This window comes from Cebus imitator, unplaced genomic scaffold, assembly GCF_001604975.1.
Source record: "Cebus imitator isolate Cc_AM_T3 unplaced genomic scaffold, Cebus_imitator-1.0 Scaffold106, whole genome shotgun sequence".
NCBI classification, from domain to species: Eukaryota; Metazoa; Chordata; class Mammalia; order Primates; family Cebidae; genus Cebus; species Cebus imitator.
Genome location: NW_016107421.1, coordinates 4,676,499 through 4,697,702, shown reverse-complemented (window position 1 = coordinate 4,697,702; position 21,204 = coordinate 4,676,499). Strand labels below are relative to the sequence as shown.

The 21,204-nt window shown below is 45.1% G+C and overlaps 1 protein-coding gene and 1 long non-coding RNA gene across 37 annotated transcripts in view; both read right to left on the bottom strand.

Moving 5' to 3' along the window:
• Window positions 1-21,204, bottom strand: part of LRRFIP1 (LRR binding FLII interacting protein 1) — a 159,746-nt gene that overhangs the window by 124,212 nt on the left and 14,330 nt on the right. The gene's annotated exons all lie outside the window — the stretch shown is intronic.
• LOC108310678 overlaps window positions 19,064-21,204 on the bottom strand; it is a 4,933-nt gene continuing 2,792 nt past the window's right edge. Inside the window, exons 2-3 of the long non-coding RNA XR_001827861.2 lie at window positions 20,030-20,161; window positions 19,064-19,314 (exon numbers count right to left, since the gene is read on the bottom strand). This is a non-coding gene — a long non-coding RNA (uncharacterized LOC108310678). The remainder of the gene's footprint in view (window positions 19,315-20,029; window positions 20,162-21,204) is intronic.

Here is a 21,204-nt window from a genome sequence, read left to right as displayed (position 1 = left end):
TGCCATTCCTGCTGCTGAAAGTTTTGGTTTTTCAGTAGTGTTTTAAAGATTTCTTTATATAAATTGTACTCATGCCAACCTTACTCCTTGGTATTTTATATATTTTATAGCTATTACGTGAAGCCTTTTCTTCCATTCTGTCTTCTAACTGGTTATTGCATGAATACACGGAGGCTACTGATTTCTGGGCAGTAGTTTATACCTAGCTACCTTCCTAAATCTCTGTGCTATTTGTCACAGTTTTTCAGGTGGTTCTCCTTGGTTTTAGGATTTCCATGCTTGTCTTAGTCCCACAGATAAATAATGCTCATTGCCAGTTCTCTTGTGTACTTCTTTCACTTATCTCTTAGTTGCACTGTTTCTGAAACTTGTGTTTAAAAAAATTGATAATTCAGTACTATCACCAGCTTCTAAATTAATTCATATGGGCTGCTGTGGTCTGAGCCTACAGGTTCATAAAGGATCTCAGTGATTTCAAGGAGTAACATCAGATGGAAGACATTGTCTTCAATTGTTTATTCAAGAAGGAATTATGGGGATGATATTCCTGAATCCTTGCATTTTTAAAAAATGGAATTTCATTTTCTTACATATCCTTCTAGGAAAATTATATGCCTATATAAACAAATATATTTCTTTTATGTTCAAATGACAGCTTGAAGGGTGAACAATTCTGTCACACTTTCTTTCCTTAAGGCTTTGTAGGCATTGCCGTAACTTTCTTTTACTAGTGAATGTTGCTGCAGAGAAATCTGAGGCCAGGTTGGATATTTTCCTATTTGATCTTGATTTTTTTTTTTTTTTGGCCTATCTTCTCAAGAAATTCTTCATGATGGCCATCTGAAAACTCTACTAGACTGCTTTTCCGTAGTGACTGTACTATCTCTATGTTTTCTGGGGCATGGTGGAGATTTGACCCTTCTTTATGGGACGATTTATTCATTCATATGTAAAAATATTCATTGTTTTATTTATTTTGGTTTTCCTCTTAGAAGACTCCAATTTTACAGATGTTGCCTTTGCCTATCTTCCTTGTCACTCTCTGTTACATTTTTTCCTCCCTTTATTTCTGTTTCATTTTGCTCGTTTCCCATTTCTGTCTTTGCTCCCCCGCCTGGCTGGTAGGTGCATCCTCACATTTGACCTGATTCTGTGATTCTTCATCCAACCTCACCTCCACTGTAACTGAAACTAAAACGGTGCAGGGAACACTTCCTGCCAGTGCCAGCCTTTTTCACCACTGCAGACAAGGGTTTGGGGTTTCTTCTTAGAAAATGCCCCTTCATGGATAAGTTTACTTTGATGAAGATGAAAATCTAAGAACAGTGGTTTTCTGTCATTAATTATGTTATCATTGTAACATTGTAAAATTCCACAGAATACCACATTATATTATTGGACTTCCAATTACACATAAGTTCAATAATGTTTTTAGAAGCAATTACATTTTATTAATCACAAATAGCACTTACAAATGTTTAAAAAGTAAAAGTACATAATGGTACAAGGCACATTTAATTTTAGTCTAGCTCTCTGAAGTGAACTGCATATTCTTCTGATTATATATTTTTCCCCTTTACATTTGCTTTTGTTATATTGTACAATAAATTAATCTCTATTGTGGTAGTCTATGTGTAATTTATGAATAAATAATCATATTTATTTATCGAGTCACATGGATATTCCATCAAAAATTTGGTCTCTGCCCTAGACGATACTTAGTGTGCATGCAGGAATACCAAGCACTGTGTTCTCAAGAGAGTTCAGGCCACAGCCAAGAACCACTGCCTGGAAATTTAGACAAAACCCTGCCTATATAGTTTCTCAGTAAATACTTGTTAATTTACCTACCTCAGCAAGTATTTAGATAGATATGATAAACCATATATTTCACAAATTTGGCAAAAGCACATACATATGATTTGGATAAATTGAAAATACTCAAATATCTTTAAAGTCATGCCCCACCCCTGCCCAGTATAACAGCTTTTGACATTTTCTTTAATTTTTCTCACCACAATCCTGAATGGCATAAAGATGACAACTATAATCCCAAATAACCAAAGAGAAATTCTATACACAGCACTGATCTACTGATTTGCCTAGACAATCTTGGTTGTGTTTTGATTTAGCTTTTAAAATGCATACATGCATTGCCACACACACACACACACACACACACACACACACACACACACGTTACATATGTAATTCCTATCAGGAGACACCCCTTACCTTCCATTCACCAATTATAGTTTCCAGAAGTTAAAGTCAAAACCAAAATGAAACAAAATGAAAATAACCCCAATAAAAAGACTGACAGCTGATTCAGTGAATAAATCTCAGACTGGGAACCAATAACTCACATTTCAGAAAATAAGAGTAAACCAGAAAGCGAAGTCTACCCTGTTTGTGGGATTATGAGTCTTCTTCATCAGCAGCCTAACATGAAATAAAGCAGTATTTCTCAGTACTTCTCTTGTTTTGTCTTTAATTATCTCCTTTGAGGGTGAACACCGTAGGGCTTTTCCCCTTTTGTTCATGTGGTTGAGTTTCAGTTGACACTGGCCGGTTGTGTTGTCTTCTACAGAGAACACAGCAGAGAACTGGTTTTTGGTCATGTCATGTTAGGGAGTTAAAAAGGTGTCCTATATATATATCCAATCACAAAACTAGCACCCAAATCAGATTTAGTGGGTTCAGGAGATTTAGTCAGTCTTCCCCACATGCTATTTAACTAGCTTCAAAGAAGACGGATTTGTAGCTAACTTTCACATCAACAGGAACTTCACTTAGCACTCAATGATGTGAGATTTTAGAGTCATCTATATTGCCAACATAAATTCCATTTCTTAGAAAAATTACAAATGCCAATCCTTCTTTTATAAATGCAATTTCTCTCCATTAAAAGATGAGTGATGGCTGGGTGCAGTGGCTCACGCCTGTAATCCCAGCACTTTGGGAGGCTGAGGTGGGTGGATCATTTGAGGTCAGAAGTTCAAGACCAGCCTGGTAAACATGGTGAAACTGTGTCTTTACAAAAAATACAAAAATTAGCTGGGCATGGTGATGCATGCTTATAATTGCAGCTATTTAGGAGGCTGAGGCATGAGAATCAGTTGAATCTGGGAGGTGGAGGTTGCAGTGAGCTGAGATCACGCCACTGCACTCCAGCTTGGGCAACAGAGCAAGACTCTGTCTCAACAAACAAACAAACAAAAAGCTGTGTGACACTGAGAAGGCAAGGCTTACCTTGAGTCTTAAATGAAACACAGACTGAAGTAAACGTAACTTCTTATTATGCAATTGTGACGTTTGATTGTTCTGCCCTAGGATAGCAAATCCTATGGAGATCTGTGCATAAGAATATGTTTTTCAGTCATACAGATGCCCAAGCCCTATGGAAGAGACCCAGGAGGCAGTCTCTGAGTACGAGGCTCTCGTGAGTGACTCTCCCAGAGGGACGGTGTCTCAAAGCCACTGTGTGCTGCTTTTCAAATTGAGTGACTCACACTGCAAAATAATGACTAACATTTTAAAATGCTTTTTATGTGCCAGATACCCGCCATTTAAAAAATGTTGTTACTGGTAAACACTGAAAACCAACTAAATACCTAAAATCATTAGACTGATGTTGATAACGCACTGATGTAGATTACACTGATGTGGATAATAGAACTGTGTTTGGGCCAACACAGCTTTACTCAATCAACTTCTCTCTGGAGTTAACAATTTTACTTCCACTATGAGTCACAGGCATTCACTGCTTTCCTAAAATTGTTTGGTTGCTTTTATTATGAATGTGTAAATGATCTCTGCAATGAACAGACGTGCCTTGCTGAAGTTAAAGAGCAACAGATTGTAAGAACCTACTGAGTGAAGTATCTAGAGACTAAGAAGGGGGTGTGGGGCTGAGAGGGCTGAGGACAGGGGTGTATGGAATCAGCCTGCCCCACCTGCTGCCAGGAGACCTGCGAGCAAGCCTGAGTCCTGGCAAAGCACTTGTATAACCTTGGGCCAGTCACAGACCCATCTGAATCTCATTTTCAAATAACGGAAACGGGATAGAAATAATTTCCTTATGATTGTCCTATTTAAGGTTATTAAAGTTGGAAAGCACTTAGCAATTGTCCCTGTTGATCTCAGCAGACAGCCCAGTGATGCCTTTTTAATGTGTGATCTTTCATGGAGTCAAACCCTGGCAGATAACAGCTGCTCTCCTTCCAGTCCCAAGTAGCACCACCGCCTCCCCAGCCCATCTAAGTGAAGGGACAGCCTCTGCCATGCCTGCCCTGAGAATGTGCCCGTTAATAAACACTACCAAGTCTGGCACACCCACATGGCAGCCACAGGCCGAGTGACAAAATCCAAAGGAATGAGGTGACGAGTGAATCTAAAACAAAAAGCCTGGCTCAGAGCTATTTCTAGGCAGGCTGCATCTGATGGCCACTCCTCTGGAGAAGGCCCAGGCCCTAGGCTGGCAGAGTCGCAGTGTGAGTTCCTAGTGGCTGACTGGAGCCTGGGCACAGCCAGCTGTTCCTCCCTCTGCAGAAGACATGGTCAGCCGCATAGGTGAGCCCCAAGACCGTTCTGAGTGGCAGGCCCGGCCTGGGGAGATGAGGCCATCCTCCCACTCCTCCAGGGCTCCCGCTCCAACAGGGAGTGAACGTGCCTGGAAGCCGGCATCCTGTCATCTGCTGGAGTCACTTTTATGGCCCCCAACTTGAGGCATGCCCATAAGTAGAGCAGAGACTCCCTGGGCCACTTGGGGAGTCAGCTCCGATGAGGTCACCAAGTCTAGATTAAAATGCTTTCAAGTTCCAAAATTATGACAGGACCTGAACAGATGATGCTGCCAGTGACACAGCTCCAGCACTTCAATTGCTCTTTTCACGGTGAAATGGGGGCAGCTGGCAGGGGACAGTGAGACCATGGGCAAGAATCAAGCAGGGCTACAGGGAAGCAGGAGTGTGTGTGTGTGTGTGTGTGTGTGTATGTGTGTGTGTGTGTGTGTGTGTACAGCTCTACTGAGGTATAATTTATATACCCTAAAATTCATCCACTTTAAGTGCGTAATGAAAAGATTTTTAGTGTACTTACTGAGCAGTACAACCGTCAGCATCATCTAATTTTAGAACATTCCATCACCCAAAGGTCTCTGTTTTATGTAATCTGTTGTGTGGTCTGTTTTGTCAAATTGCTCCCTGGAGGTACTTTCAGCCTTGCCTAAAAGGTATACTGTATCAGGAGTCTGCTGGAGTTTTTTGCAGCCTCCAAGTTCACGGTGAAGTCGCCAAAAACAACTGCTTTCTTTTCTCAGCCGTGTAACATTTCCACGTCTGGCCCCTGATCTCCTGTACAGCATGACTTCTTCACAGCACGGCTCCTCCCTTCTCTCCTTTCATATTGTGTTTTCTGGTCCCTGCTCCTCACCCTCATCTCCCGTCTGGCACTGAATCTACTTTCTACCTTGTCCCTACAGCTCAACCCTGCCTCAGTTTCCCACTCTTCCCTCAACCCTTAAAACATTGTACAATAACATGAAATTAGCCATCTCAACTATTTTTAAGTATAATTCAGTGGCATTAAGTACATTCACATCGTTGTACACACTTCGCCACCATCCATTTCCAGAACGTCTTCATCTTCCCCAAACTGAAACCCTGTCCCTATAAAACACTAATTTCCCATCCTCCTTACCCCCAGCCCCCGGCACTCACCAGTCTACTTCCTGTCTCTGTGAAACTGACTACTGTTGGGTCCTCCTGTAAGTAGAATCATATAGTATTTCTGTTATTAGCTTATTTCATGTAGCCCAATGCTCTCAGTGTTGTAGCATGTGTCAGAATTTCCTTTCTCTTAAAATAATGTTCCATTGTGTGTATATATTACATTTTGTTTATCCATGTATCCAGGGTGTCATCACTGGATACATATCTGAATTAATGTGTATCCAGTGATGACACTCTGGATACATGGATAAACAAAATCTGAATTATTTCACAATCTGAAACAATTGTTTGAAATCTGAAGTTGCTTCACAATTCACAATCTGAATTGTCATCACTGGATACACAAATAAACAAAATCTGAATATTTTGCTTCTAGGCTACTGTGAATAATACTACTATGAATGTTGGATTATAAATATCTCCTTGAGACCCAGGTTTCATTTCCCAAAAGAATTTACTTTTATTAATTTTTAATTAAAAAATAAAATTATATTTTTTATGGTGTGTCACATAATGTCTCGATATATATCTATTATGGAATGGCTAAATCAAGCTAATTGATGTGTATCATTTCATATGTTTATCTTTTTTGTGGTGAGAACATTCACAATCTACTCTCTGTAAGTTTCAAGCCTACAAGTATAATAATGTCATAATTATTTAGTAATAGTAATTATTATTAATGTTAATTAATAACAAATCAATAACACTGCTGACATCTACCCAAGCCCCCATGCCCCATTCTCGACTTTTAGATCTCACACAGAAGTGAGATCACGTGGTATTTGTCTTTCTGTGCCTGGTTTATTCCACATATCATGGTGTCCTCCAGGTTCCTCCATGTTGTTGAAAATGACAGGCTTTCCTTCATGTTTAAGGCTGAATAGTACTCCATTGTGTCTTGATGCCATATTTTCTTTATCCATTCATCTGCTATTGGACACTTAGGTTGATTCTATATCTTGGCTACGTGAATAGTGCTGCAGGGAACATGGGAGTGTGGAAATATTTTCAACAGGCCGGGTATGGCGGCTCATGCCTGTAATCCCAGCACTTCGGGAGGCCAAGGCCAGGGGATCATTGGAGGTCAGGAGTTTGAGACCAGCCTGGCCAACATAGTGAAACCCCATCTCTACAAAAAATACAAAAATTAGCAGGAGGCTGAAACAGAAGAACTGCTTGAACCTGGGAGGCGAAGGTTGCAGTGAGCCGAGATCGCACCACTGCACTCCAGCCTGGGCATCAGAGCAAGACTCTGTCTCAGAAAAAAACAAAAAAAAACAAAAAAAAGGAATATCTTCAACATACTCATTTCATATCCTTTGGAGATATATCTGGAAGTGAGATCGCTGTATCATGTGGTAGTTTTCTTTTTAATTTTCCAAGGAATTTCCATAATGTTTTCTATAACGGCTGTATTGATTTACATTCCCACCAACAGTGTACAATACTTTCCTTTTCTCCACATCTCCTGCGACACTTGTTATCTCTTGTCATTTTGATAATAGCCATTCTAACAGGTGTGAGGTAATATCTCATTGTGGTTTTAATTTGCATTTTCCTGATAATTAATGATGTTAAGCATTTTTTTTTTTTTTCACGTATCTGGAGGCCATTTGTATGTCTTCTTTTTAAAAATGACTGTTTGGGTCCTTTGCCTATTTTAAAATCAGGTTATTTGTTTTCTTGCTATTAATTTGTTTGAAATTTCCTGTATATTTTGGATATTAACCCCTTATCCGATGTATGGTTTACAAATATTTTCTCCCATTCAGCAGGTTGTCTTCTTACTCTGTTGACTGTTTCCTTTGCTATGCAGAGGCTTTTTAGTTTAGTGCAATCCCATTTGCCTGTTTTTGCTTTTCTTCCCTGTGCTTTTGAAGTCATATCCAAAAAAATCATTGTTTTGGGGGCAATATCATGGAGATTTCACCCTGTTTTCTTTGACTAGTTTTATAGTTTTTGGTCTTACATGTAAGTCTTTAATCCATTTTGAGTTGCTTTTTGTATGTGGAATGAGATGAGGGTCTAATTTCATTCTTCTGCATGTGAGTATCCAGTTTTCCCCAACATGACTTATTGAAAAGATTATCCTGTCCCCATAGTGTGTTCTTGGCATCTGTGTCAAAAAACAATTGACTGGAAATGCATGGATTTATTTCTGGGCTCTCTATTCTTCCACTGGTCCATGTGTTTCTTTTGATGCCAGTACCATCCTATTTTGATGGTTATAGTTTTGCACTAGATTTTGGAATCAGGTACTATGATATCTCCAGCTTTGTTCTTATTGCTCAAGATTGCTTTGACTATTTGGAGTCTTTTCTGATTTGGTATAAATTCTAAAGTTTTTTCTATTTCTGTGAGCAATATCATTGGAGTTTTGATAGGGATTGCACTAAATCTGTAGATCACTTTGGGTAATATGGACATTTTAATAATATTAATTCTTCCAATCCATGAACATGGGATATCTTTGCATTTTATTTGTGTCTCTTTCATTGTTTTTCATCAAGTTTTATAGTTCTTAGTGTACAGATCCTTCCCGTCCTCAGTGAAATTTAATCCTAATGTGCTTTATTTTTTATAGCTATTGTAAATGGGATTCTTTTCTTTTTCTTTCTTTTTGGAGACAGGGTGTATTAGTCTGTTCTCACACTGCTACAAATAATTACCTGGGACTGGGTAATTTTTGAAGAAAAGAGGTTTAATTGATTCACAGTTCTACAGGCTATACAGGAAGCATGGCTGGTGAGGCCTCAGGAAACTTACAGTCATGGTGGAAGGATGAGGGGGAAGCAAAAACCTTCTTCACGTGGTGGCAGGAGAGAGAAAAAGTAAAGGGGGAAGTGCTACACACTTTTAAACAACCAGATCTCGGAAGAACTCACTATCACAAGAACAGAAAGGGAGAAATCTGCCCCCGTGATCAAATTACCTCCCATCAGTCTCCTCCCTCAACACTAAGATCATAATTCAATATGAGATTTGGGTGGGGACACAGGTCCAAACCACATGACAGGGACTCATTCTGTAGCCCAGGCTGGAGTGCAGTGGCATGATCACGGCTCACTGCATTCTCAACCACCTGGGCTCAAGTAATCCTCTCTCCTTGGCCTCCTGAAATGCTAGGATTACAAGTGTGAGCCACTGTGCCCAGCCAAGATTGTTTTCTTAATTTCTTTTTTGGATAGTTTGTTGTTAGTATGTATGCTTATATGAACACTGCTGTACAAGTATCTCTTTGAGACACTGCTTTCAGGTCATTTGAGTAAACACTCGGAAGCACAACTGCCAAATTACATGGTAATTCTATTTCACTTTTTTGAAGAATCGCCTCTTTTGAACCTACTCCAACCAGGTGCTTACCCTACTACTCCACTGAACCTGATCTCACCAAGGTCGCCGTAACCTTTACGTCCATTGGGTACTTCTCATCTCACTTGGCCTCTGGGACAATGTCCAGCTCCCTTTGCTGGTTCTGCATCTCAGTGACCTCTCAGAGCTGACCCTCATTCCCTTGGTGATCTCATTCAGCCTTGTTCACATCATTGACACACTGACAACTCCCAAATTTATATCTCTGGCTCAGATCTTGAATTCCAGAGTCAGATCCAACTGCTTAGTTTTATCTCTCTACTTGGATGTCAAATAGGAATTTGAAATGTAATGTGCAAGTCAGGGCTCTCAATTTCCTGACTTCTCTCCAGTCTTCTCCATCCAGAGAGTGGGGGTGCCATTGCTTTCCTGATGGACAAGTTTACAATGGAAAGAGCCGGCATCACCACCTGCACCCACTTTTCACTAAACGTGGACAACCACTGAGGGCCTCCCAGTGCCACACAGCAGGAAGCACACAGCACCACCTAGGAGCAGAAGGTATGCCAGAATCTGATGGAGTCACTGGAGCTGCACAGCCCAATACAGGCGCAGGCAGTGCCTGAGCCTGTGAGCTAAAGCTGAGAGGCTGCCCGTGCAAAATATATGCCGGATTCCAAAGTCTTCATGCAATAAAAAGGATGCAACATATCTCATTAACAGTTTTTTATATTGATTGCATGCTGAAATACTCTTTCGATATATCGAGTTACATAAAACATATTACTAAAATTGATTTTACCCATTTCACTTTTTAAAAATTTGGCTAATCATAAAATTTTAAATTACACAGGCAGCTTATATTACGTTTCTAACAGCACTGTCCTAGAGCTAATGTTCACTTCCAGGAAGTACAAAGGAGAGAGGAGAAAGTGAAGTGACACTGGAAGGGAGCAAGCAGCTAGACTGTAGGGTGCTCTACTGACCCAGTGCCTTGGTTTCCACAGCAGCATGGCTGGGAGGGGGCTTCCCAGATGGAAGGAGGTGTAGGAGGCAGAACACCCAGACACCATGCGTGGGCTCTATAGATCCTAATTCAAACCAACCAATTGTAATATGACACTTTTTGACATAATTGGAAAAAAGTTTATTATGTTTTAGGCATTAGATGATACCAAGGAATTCAAGTAAATTTGATTAGATGTGAAAGCACTGTGGTTGTGTAGGAAAACATGGCTGCTTTAGATATGCACACTGCAGAGTGACCCTGTACCTGGGATTTGCTTTAAAATACTATGAGCAAAGAAACCTAGAAAATGAAAGAGCCAGAGGAAGCAATATGGTAAAATCTTGTTGAATCTGGGTGACAGATATATGGGTGTTCTTTGTAGTAGCCTCTCTGATTTGGGGTATGTTTGACAATTTTTAAATTAATATTCATTTTTAAAACCTCCAACTTAAAAAGTATGATACATGTTGCATAAGTTAATTTTAGTCAACACTTTAGGGGCTGCGAATGAGCCTCTGAACTCCCCTAATCAGAAATCCACACCCCAGAGTGACCTGATACACATTTCAAGGAGGATGTGGGGGACGGAGGGCAGGGTGCCCAGCAGAGGCAACCAGGTTTCCCTCCAGAACCTGACATTTACCCAGCTTCCCACATTGACACAGGTCAAACCTCAACATCCACTCTGGTCACGCAGGGCAAAAACCTGGAACCATCTTTGATCTCTCTCTTTCTCCCATCTCACATCCAATCCACCAGCAAACCCCACAGGCTCTACTTGCAGAAGACACGCAGAACGCAAGTACTTCTCACGACCCCTGCAGCCCACAGCTCCACTCTGGTCTGGCAACGGTCTCCTCTCCTGCGGTCACTGTGCCAACATCCAGCCTGGTCTAAGTCTTCTGCTCTTGCCCCTGCTGGTCTGCTGCTCCTCCAGCTGGCCCTGCCCAGGTTGTGATGGTCATTCACACAGGACTCAGTGTGAAGGGTGCCCCCAGGGCTTTCTGCAGTGTGCAACCTGCCTGGCCATCCAGGGCTGTCCTCCACAGAGTGCAATGAAGAATCCTCTTAACACAGGCCAGAGCAGCCAGATCACCACCAGAGCTGTCCAACAGCCACCCTCTCACTAGGGTGAAAATCCAAGTTTACAGCTGCCTAGACACAGCCCCAGGGAGTCTCGACCCCAGCTGTCTCTCCACCCTCATTCTCCCCACTCTTCCTTCGGATCTCTCTGCTTAGCCACACAGCCCCCATGCTGAGAGGCAGACAGGTCAGGCTGGCATCATTCTTCACCATTGCACCTGCTGTCTGTCCCGCTGCCATGAACATCACCTTTCCCAGAGCCCTCCCCTGGTGCCCCACAGACAATAGCAACCTCCTTGCTTGCCCTCCTTACTGCTCTCTCCACCCCATTGCCTCTGCAGCCCTTTCCAGCATTTGGCAGGTTACAGAGCTGTCTGTTGAGCAGTTTATCTTCAGGATGACAGAGGGTGGGGACTTCGGTTTGTGCACCACAGTGTCCCCAGCACAGAGAATGTGCTAAGTAAAAACCTGCCCGGTGGATGGATGGACACTTGAAAGAACGGCCTTTGAGATGAGGACTACGTCTTCTCTTTCGAAGCCTGCTATATTAGTGCATGCTGGGGTGATCAAAGAGTTCTGTGTTGAATCAGAGAAAAAGTGAGTACGTGAATGAGCAGGTAAATGAACGCAGCCTGAGTGCTACAACCAAGGGCTGGTGACGCTTGAACAACACTGGTCCCTGCGGAGCTTCCGAACTGCAGGAGGGAGAGAGGGGGCAATGGGGCAAGGACTCGGGTGAGAAATGTGACGTGTGACCATCCCTCACAGTCTGCATGGACAGCAACCGGGAAAAATCACCTTCTCAGAAGAACAAAACACCTGCAGAAGTTATACTGGGTGTGCCCCCAGGCCGACCCACAACTGCCTCTCACATCACAGCGTTCTTTTTTTTTTTGAGATGGAATCTCACTTTGTCGCCCAGGCTGGAGTGCAGCGGCATGACCTGGGCTCACCGTACCCTCCACTTCCTGGGCTCAAGCAATTCTCCTGCCTTGGTCTCCCGAGTAGCTGGGATTACAGGTGGCCACCACCATGCCTGGCAAATTTTTTGTATTTTTGGTAGAGACAGGGTTTCACCATATTGGCCAGGCTGGTCTTGAACTCCTGACCTCAGGTGATCTGCCCGCCCCAGCCTGCCAAAGTGCTGAGATTATAGGTGTAAGCTACCATGCCTGGCCTACAGTGTTCTTAGCTGGGTGCAGCTGTGGGGGGGGAGGGGCTGTTCTGGGGCCAGGCTTTGACACAGCCAGGTCGAAGCTAAGGAGCTTCCGAACCATGGCCCGGTGCCTCCTCCAGCTCCAGGGGCCAGCCAAGACCCAGGGCAGCCTCCATGCTAACCACAGGTGCGAGGCAACGGAGGATGGTGGCAAGGATGCCTCCTCTCATGCCAGCCATGCCTGCTTCTGGAATTCCTTCAGGGCAGCGAGAACAGTGGACTGAAACGGCATTGCCATGTCACCCCAGAAAGGAAGCAGAGGGAAAACATCCTGAAATGATGGGAGTCTTTTAGGAGCTTGAGAAAGTGAGGTGGGGCAACCAATCATTTTTCCTTCCCCTGGGGAGCCCTGTCATCACTGCCTGCTTTGAGGGGGGATGCTTGCCACAAGGTCACGCAGGCTCTGGCCTCTTTCCTGGGTCTAGGTGGCTCAGGCTGGGCTGGGGGGAGGTGGGGAGAGTTTCTGGGAAGATGGTTTCAGTTGCTCATCACAGGCAAGAGACAAAGGAAAGCTGAGGTTATATGGCTCCCCCAAGTTCGCAAAACAAATACCTGGACTGCGGTATCTTTTTTTTTTTTAATAGAGATGGGGTCTCACTACATTTACCAGGCCTCAAGGGATCCTTCCACCTTGGCCTCCCAAAGTGCTGGGATTATAAGTAGCAGCCAACCTCGCCTGGCCGTGAGGCATCTTGTTATACCAGATTACAGTGAACACCCCGGACACTTGTAAAACAACACACTTTTGATGTGCGCCAAGTAATGTCAGCAAAGAACAATCCGTAAAATAGGGAAAGAGCAGGATTAGGGTGTCAGGAGAGAATCAGCAGTTGTCAGGAAAACACGCTCCGAGTCGCTGCTATTTCGAGGCTCCTGCGTCCTTAGAACACAGGTGCCTGGTTGGCTGCTAGGGGAAGGGCTGGGGCTCAGGGCTGCCTGGGTCCTCCGCCGGCTGAGAAGCACTAAAGTCACTCAGATGGAACTTGAACGTGGAAACACATGAGTGGCGTGTCAGAACCCAAGTAAAGAAAGCAAAGCAAAGTAAAACCAAGCGAAGACACCCGTGCACTCACACGCTGCTTCTATTTCAGGTTGGAATGCCGCTGTTGTCAGAAGCTGTACTCATTATTCAGAATATCAGAGAAACGAATAAGTTCTTCCCCCAGATTCCGGAAAAATTCACACACAGATGTGGTTCCTGCTTCAAGAATGGTTTGAAATGCTGTCTTGCCAGCAGCCCCAACCTCTCATGGAAATGCCATGAAGATATAAAGATGGCAAACCCGGTATGCAGCGGGTGCCCAGCCGTGGGGCAACAGGGAGACACCCTACTCCTGCCCCCTCCACCCTGCTGTGGGGGAGCGCCCATCTGAGGGAAGGGACACCCCCTTCTCTCTCAGCCCTGCACCCGTGGGTGGGCTCTTCTTCACCTTTTCTGCTTTGCACAAAGTCCTTTACTTTGGCAAGTAAGGAGCCTTCCTGGCACCTTCCTACCATCTGTGCCTAGAAATGACATGCCACTTCTGGGCAGAAGTGTTAAGAGCCAGTGAATGAGTCTGTGCTGACAGCAGAAGCCATGAGAGCCACGTCCCATTGGGCAGGGACTGAGAGACTCCAGTGAGCCGAGGCCCTGCAGATACCCGATGGCCTCCAGTGTGCCCGAGAAAGCAGCTGTGGTCACTGCAGGCCTCTGGGTCTTTAGAATGTTTCTTAGAGCATCAGACTCGGCCTATCCTGACCAACGCAAAGGGTCTCAGATGCTAACATTAGGGAAAGGAATATTCAAAGTGAAAAGCGTCCGATGAGGAAAAGGGAAGCAGAGGATGCTATTAAGTGGGGAAGTTTACAACAAGCCATCGTGGTTAGGAGCCTTTATGAACTGAATGTTACAGCAAATGTAGAAAGCAAAACTCTCAGAAAGAGAAATCAACAGAACAATACGGCAAGCAACCCCTTTCTATGCTTCAGTCTCTTCCGTTTTCATATGGGAATAATGGTATCTGCCTGTCTGAGGCTGCTCAGGCTGCTGAAACGAAACACCGCAGGCTGGGTGGCTTCAGCAACAGAAACGGATCTTCTCGGAGCCTTGCAGACTGGGACATGCTAGACCAAAGTGCCAGCAAACTTCTGGCTTGCAGACGCCACCTTCTTGCTGCGTGCACATGCTGCCCACACTTTGTGTGCGTACAGACATGTGAGCTCTCTGGCGTCTCTTCTTACAAGGACAATAATTCTGTTGGATCAGGGTACCCCCCTTATGGCCTCATTTAACCTTAATTACTTTCTTAGAGACCCCACCTCCAGATACAGCTACACTGGGGGCTAGGGCTTCAAACATTTACCCATTTAATGAGTTAAGGAAAAGGCTTCCATTATCCTCAGCAAACTAATGCAGAAAAGGAAAACCAAACACCGCATGTTCTCACATGTACGCAGTGGGGCCCACGGGCGGGATGGGGAGAGAGAGCATCAGGAAGAATAGCTCGTGCTTGCTGGGCTTAATACCCAGGTGACAGGATGATCTGCACAGCAAACCACCATGGTACACGTTTACCTACATAACAAACCTGCATGTCCTGCACATGTACGCCTGAACTTAAAGTTGAAGAAACAAAATATAACATATACATTAAATAAAAAGAAAGAAAGAAGAAAACAGTAAATTTCAATCTTCCCTAGTAACAATAATTGCTCCTGTAAACTAATCAGAATATTTCATGCTTATTTATTTATTTTTTTTTTAATGGTACTTTAGGTTCTGGGGTACATGTGCAGATCATGCAGGATTGTTGCATAGGTATATACATGGCAGGGTGGCTTGCTGCCTCCATCCCCCTGTCACTTATAACTGGCATTTCTTCCCATGCTATCTCTCCCCAACCTCCCTACCCCCCGCTGCCCCTCCCTTAGCTCCCTGAAACAGACCCCAGTGTGTGATGCTTCCCTCCCTGTGTCCATGTGTTCTCATTGTTCAACACCCGCCGATGAGTGAGAACATGTGGTGTCATGTTTATGTTTTAAGTAAATATGTTCAGAATGTTTTCTTTTGTTTTTTTGAGACGGAGTCTCACACAGTTGCCCAGGTTGGAGTGCAATGGTGCGATCTTGGTTCACTGCAGCCTCTGCCTGCTGGGTTCAAATGATTCTATTGCCTCAGCCTCCTAAGTAGTTGGGATTACAGGCGTCCACCACCATGCCCGGCTAATTTTTTATATTTTTAGTAGAGACAGGGTTTCACTATTTTGGCCAGGCTGGTCTTGAACTCCTGACCTCATGATCTGCCCGCCTCGGCCTCCCAACGTGCTGGGATTGCAGGCGTGAGCCCCTGAGCCTGGCCCCCAAATTTTTTTAAAAAGAAAATGAAAAGGGCTTAGACACATGGTGCATATTAACACCTTTACTGCTGCTACCACGGTCTCTGTTGCTGTCTGTCGTTACCCAGAGTCCCCACGGTGAGGAACAGAGCTAAGGAAAAGAAAAAAAAAACGGCTGGGACGTTGGCTCACGCCTGTAATCCCAGCACTTTGGAGGCCAAGGTGGGTGTATCACGAGGTCAGGAGATGGAGACCATCCTGGCCAACATGGTGAAACCCCATCTCTACTAAAAATACAAAAATTAGCTGGGCATGGTGCCGCACCTGTAGTCCCAGCTACTTGGGAGGCTGAGGCAGGAGAATCACTTGACCCAGGGAGGCAAAAGTTGTAGTGAGCTGAGATTGTGCCACTAAACTCCGGCCTGGAAAACAGAGTGGGACTCTGTCTCAAAATAAATCAATAAACAAAAATAAAAACATAAGAGAACCCCAAGTTGAGGTGGAGGTTGCAGTGAGCTGAGATCGTGCCACTGTACTCCAGCCTGGTGACAGAGCGAGACTCCATCTCAAAAAAAAAAAAAAAAAAAAAAAAAAGAAAGAAAGAAAAATAGTTAACTTCTCATAGGAGTGGAGAAGCAGGCTGGAGTTTAGCGACAAGTCCATTTGCAGTGCTCCCAAGAACCCAGTGGGCAGGGCTTTGTATAGATTGAGTGTGGATGTTTTCTAGGGAAAGGTCACCATTCTCTGCAATCCAGATGGTTTGTCTTTCATAGTCTGGTCTGCATTGCTTTGATCTTTCTGGAATTCCATTGCTCACCATCGTTTAAGGTAATTTCTAAAAGGGGGTAACTGAGAACCTCATAAAGAGTGACACTGAGTGAGGATGAAGGAAGCCATTCTTTGCATCCATCATAAAACCTTCATTCTAGTCATGATCTAGTATTTAGCCACCCCACCTCCCAGAAAACAAAGTTAACAGAATTATTTCCCAAGCATATCTTGTTTCCATACATGTCAGGCCCCAGGGCACAGAGAGAGCTCCTGCAGGAGCAGCTGCCCCCGGCACCTCCCTTGTCGCTGCTGGCTCTGGCGATGGCAAGCTGGACGAGAGGGGAGCGGTGTGGGGTAGGAAGGTGTCAGAGTCCACGTCCCCAGCAGTGAGCAGAACACTCACGGGTGTTTGTGAGACCCAGAGCCCAGCAGCATCTTGGCAGCGAGGAGTGGGGGGAACACAGCCAGGGCTTCCCAATCCCTGCTTGCAAGTTCACTGTTGCACTGAATAACCTGCCTTTGATATTCACACTAAAAGAAGAATGACCTATCTGTGAATGAATACTTCAGGGTGGCTCAGGATGTCTGCAAAGCCTTTGAATATCTTTCTCCAAATTTACTAATGACTGTGATGGTTCTAACCTTAGGACCACCAATCCTCTGATCCTCCTCCTGCCAGGATGGGCAGCCTAAGTCCACTTCCCTGGGTGTGGGCTGGACTTAGTGACTTTCTTCCAGGGCAGGGAGAGGGAGAAGCAGTAACTTTATAGAGGAGAAACCCACAGACACCACCTCAGCCTAGAGATTGAGGTCAGCGTCCCCAGTGAGAAGCCGCGTTGGTGTCGTGTGTCCCTATAGGATGTGAGGGAAAGGGCACTTCACCTGTGTGAGATTCTTCCCCCAAATCCAAGACCTCAGTCTAATCAGACAACTCCAAATTCTACAAGATACCTAACAGCTACTCTTTAAAAGCACCAGGTCGGAAAGACAAGTAAATACTAAGCAATCGCCAACGATTGAAGGAGTCAAAGGTGACCTGATGACAAAATGCAATGTGCATCCCAGATGATCCTAGAACAGAAAAGAGACGTTGGTGGGAAAACTGGGAAAATCTTGTTGTCAGTTTAAAAAAAAAATTGCTGACAACAGGTTAGGTAGTCTCTTAAAGATCACTCTAGTTAAGCTTTCTCGGTTCACAAAACACATCCCCAACACTGACTCATTTTTATTTCCATCTGAACTCTCCAGTCTGCCACCTGCCTCTAACCCATGAACACAAGCGTAGCTCTCCTCCGAAGGCTTTCAGTTACTCCTGGGGGGCCCAGGGCTCTTGAGAACCATGGCACTTAGGTAAGGTTAAGGTCAGGCAAGGGCGGCTAGTTACTGCACCTGGCAGGGTGTATTAATACACCTAAATTCCTCTGGCCCAATCCCCCTGCCCCAACAGGGAAGCCATACAGGAGAATGTTCTACAAACCTTGGTCCAAGTGACTTCAGCCCCTGGGAGTGAGCCATCAACCTAGCAGAGTTTTTCTGGACACAATGATTGCCTTTTTAGGGAGTGCGAGCTCATCACGCCGGCAATGTACAATGCAACCTGATCGTACACGACGCCCAACGAGGGCAAAGCCCCAACACCAGGATCATTCAGAAGATTTTTTCCGAGTGCATACATTACAATAAAAGCCAACAGAGAAACACGAGGGAGGAAAAGCCATAAAAACAAGGAGCTGGAAAGAGGGAACCACTGTAAGAGTAAACACGAAAAGGATTTGGTTTCTTGCTTTAAATCTCCCTTCTATATCTAAGGGGGTAAGGTCGCAAACCACCCTGGCCAGAGTGAAGTGGAATCAAAATGAACATTTCTGAGAATCCACACCTGGCCAGCTTAAATCCTGCTTCCCTAAACCTTCATTTATACGTAAGTAACTTCTGACAAGCCTTTTCAAATCTTATTCGTTTGAAAAGAATCAGAATTTCCAAAAGTTATGTGAAGTCAGGCTAAGTCCATTCATTCATTCACCCACTCACGTTTCTGCCGCTAAACCCTAGTGATCCAGGGTCTGCTGTGTGCCAAGTACAGACCCACAGGGCCGGGGACCCTGGCCAGGCTCTCCCCTGGGAGGAGGAAGGGATGCCTGTGAGAGGGGGCAGATCCTCAGCAGGCAGCTTCGCCCAGCAGGAAGGTCACAGTAACACTAACAGTTATGACTGAGGTCATTCAGTCCTCAGCCATCTGAGCAGGAAAAAGCCACCCTCTGCTAATCAGGAACATCAGAGTAAATGCATTCTCCCACCTCCAGAACCAGATATGCCAACGGCATCCGTCTACCACAGGCAGAACTTCTGAAGGTGAGGGTGCACCAGAATTGTCCAGGGGTGTGTCAGAAGCCCAGATGGCTGGGCACCACCTCCTGAGGTCCAAGGTCAGTGGCACAGGTGGGGCCCAAGATCCCGCATTTCTAGCAAATTCTGAGTGGTGTAGATCTCCTCTAATTGGAGAAGAAAGCAACGGCAGTGCCAAAAGAGCTGTAGTGAGTGCGCAGTGGCCCCCCAGCCCGTGAGCACACTACTCCATGTTCAGAAGCAGCTACAGACGAGCGTGAAACATCTGAGTGTAAGAATTTATTTTAAACTTTTCTGACAATAATATCACCACCGTATCACAGCTGCAGAGCCTTTTAAGCTTTATGTGCATCATCTCCAATGTTTTCTCATTGGGACCTTATGTGAACTCTATGGGACTAGCAGGTGGATTTATCCCACCTTGTAGAGGAGGTGGTGACATGCAGGCGCACTTGCCCCTGTGACCCTTCCTCACCTCTCTGGATAGCCTGGAGCTGGCATAGGAGTGCAGACCTTGCAACCTGGAGCCTGGAACCGAAAACCTTGAGGTCAGAACCTGGAGCCTGGAACCTGGAACCTGAAACCCTTAGCCTAGATCCTGAAACAAGGAACTTAGAACCTGAAGCCTGGAGTCTGGAACCTGGAACTGGGAACCCTTAGCCTTTAGCCCAGAGCCTGGAACCTAAAACTGAGAGGCCTTATCCTACAGCCTGGAACCTGGAACTGGGAACCCTTAACCTAGAACTTGGAACCCGAGGCCTGGAGCCTGGAACCTGGAACCAGAACCCTTAGCCTAGAACCTGGGACTGGGAACCCAAGGCCTGGAGCCTGGAACCTGGCGTGGAGCCTAGAACCGGGAGTGAAGCTGCAGGCAGAAGCCAGGCCTCGACCTCTGAGTCTGAAAGTCTTTGAGCACAGGCCGTGGATGGGGGCAGCTGCACACACCTGTGGTCCGTGGCCAGCACAATTCCCTGAAGGCCCATCCTAGCCTTGTGTCAGCATCGCCTCAAACGCTCCTCACAACCATCCGATAGTGCTCCCCCCTTGCCAGCTGGAAACAGACTCAGAGATGCCTGCTGCTTATCTGAGGAGGGCCCCTGGCCACAGCGCCCAAGGCTGACCCTGCACACTGCGCTCTCCCTTGGTCTCCCAAAGACTCTCTCATGGGTGTGCAAAGTGTCTGTAGTCATGGGAGCTAGGAGGAAAACTTCACACCAGGAGAAACCCCAAAGCAGCTACTCACCGTGGAGTTCAGTGTGGCACCCAGGGGCAACCCAGGCTTCTGGGTGGTGCTGGTCTCCTGCTGGTGAATTCTGATGGGGTTCTGACTAGAATAACAATGTTACCTTTTCATCTCTTCTGGTAACTGACCAGCCTGTCAGAGTTAGGATGGGTTATCAGTGAAACCCATTCTACATAATTCACGCATGAACTTTGACAGAGGCAGTTTAAACTACTTGGACAAAAACCACCACATCCAAAAGCTTTCAAACTAATAAGATGATATTAACAATCACCAAACTAAACAGGAATTCCCATTTGTGGTTTGACCTCCCTTCTTCTAGCAGGGGGTTCGTCAGTAACTTGTGTGCCAGCGGCCATGCCAGGCACTGGAGGTCTACCTGCGACAGGGCTGGTGTGGCTTCCAGAGGGCAGGTGGTCCAGCTGGGGGAGAAGAGGGGAAATGACAGCTGCTCCGATAGGTGAGACCAGGAGGAGCTGGGGGAACACCTGGCATGGAGGCAGCTGAGACCTCAGGGAGCGGGGAGGGCTGGCGGGGTGAGGCTGGAGGGCACTGAGTGCTTGCGGAGGGGGCGTAGCCTGGGCAACTGATAAGCATCACTAGGAAGCCTCTTAGTCACCAGGGCTTTCCTTCTACAGAAGAGGAAATGGAAGCTCAAGGTGGGTAAGAACACATGTCACAGACAGTTACAGCAGAGCTGGGCTCCACTGAGATGTTTCCTAAAGAAAAGCCTCACTCACCCCCAAACCCTGCAAGAGCCCAAGAAAGGAAGCACACAGCCATCTAAGATGACGCCTAGGGAGTCCTCCTGAGGGTCAGGAGTATCCTTACTTGAAATAACTCAAAAAACTTAAAAGCAGCGTACACAACCATACAATATATTGTGCATATTATATTTTAACCTGGTATACTTAACTATATTTTAAAAAATCATATTTAAAAATCAAGTTACTGATAATATAGAGTGCAACCTTTTGATCTGCAAGGAAGGTTGCACACATACATTCAGTGTCATTTACCAACTGCTGTGCTCTACATAGGGAAATCTGGAAAAGATATTTAGGAGAGAAAAATAGATTAAAATGTTAACACTAATCACAAAAATAGAAATCCAAAGAGAAAAGATTGAATAAGCCCTAAACCAAAAGGAACACTATTTTTTTTTTTTTTTTTTT